The following is a 490-nucleotide window of genomic DNA, read 5'->3' as shown; positions in this document are numbered from 1 at the left end:
GCGAACGCTGAACACACAGAGCGAATGGTAATTCCATGTGCGCGATGAGTCACTGACGAAAAAAAGATCTCGGCCCCGCTGGCGAACTCGTCTTTCACCGGAAACGTAAGCACGTCCTAGAAAAGCGGATTCTTTCGGACTTGGCTTCTTGGCCCTCTAACTCTGTTCTCATATCGAGACACGTCGCGATGTCGGAACCGTGAGAATTTAACGACAACGAGACACCAGATTCTAAGAGTATTTTGGAAACAGTAATTCGTTATCTTTCGTGTTTCTGTTCGCTTAATCGAAGATAAATTCTTACGGAAAATTCTGGTTTTTTTTTTTCTTGTTTCGAGTAAGATAGAACGTTTACACTGTAGTTTACAGGTATCAAATTTTTTCTGCTCTATAAATAGCTAAGGTATAGTGAGTTAACCCTGACGCGTACCTGCAATTTTCACAGCCTGATCTCGATATTTTGTTTGTACAAATAAAAAGAGACGAGTTC

The sequence above is a fragment of the Bombus vosnesenskii genome, unplaced genomic scaffold, assembly GCF_011952255.1.
Source record: "Bombus vosnesenskii isolate JDL3184/JDL3185 unplaced genomic scaffold, Bvos_JDL3184-5_v1.1 scf7180000013316, whole genome shotgun sequence".
Taxonomy (NCBI): domain Eukaryota; kingdom Metazoa; phylum Arthropoda; class Insecta; order Hymenoptera; family Apidae; genus Bombus; species Bombus vosnesenskii.
This window is presented reverse-complemented; position numbering follows the sequence as displayed.